Source organism: Cariama cristata, unplaced genomic scaffold, assembly GCF_000690535.1.
Source record: "Cariama cristata isolate BGI_N322 unplaced genomic scaffold, ASM69053v1 scaffold38282, whole genome shotgun sequence".
NCBI classification, from domain to species: Eukaryota; Metazoa; Chordata; class Aves; order Cariamiformes; family Cariamidae; genus Cariama; species Cariama cristata.
Genome location: NW_009603908.1, coordinates 1 through 394, shown reverse-complemented (window position 1 = coordinate 394; position 394 = coordinate 1).

Here is a 394-nt window from a genome sequence, read left to right as displayed (position 1 = left end):
CCCGACGGCAGGACACGCACCCTTCTCCAGCCGGCGTCACCTACGTTTCTTCTCCCTGTGTTACTCTAATGACACGAGCGACGCCTATGATCCGTTCTGGAGGCCTGGCGTTGGCGCAGGTAACCGCACTGGCGCCGAGGGGGTATCCAGCCCTCCGGGGTGCAGCTGGGCTCCTGCAGACGCAACTTGTGCGAGAGAAGGGGGTCAGGGGCCCACAGAGAGGACACCCCCAGTTTTCCACCGCAACCCGCCAGGAATCCAGAGTCCTCGCAGGCCGTCCTATCTGCAAACAGCTCATTTAGGGCTCTTTTTAAACCTGCACCGCGTTTTTTAAAAGGTGGCGTTTGATCAGAAACACTCAGTTTATTGGAGGGACTTTCTATTTGAAGAGTTT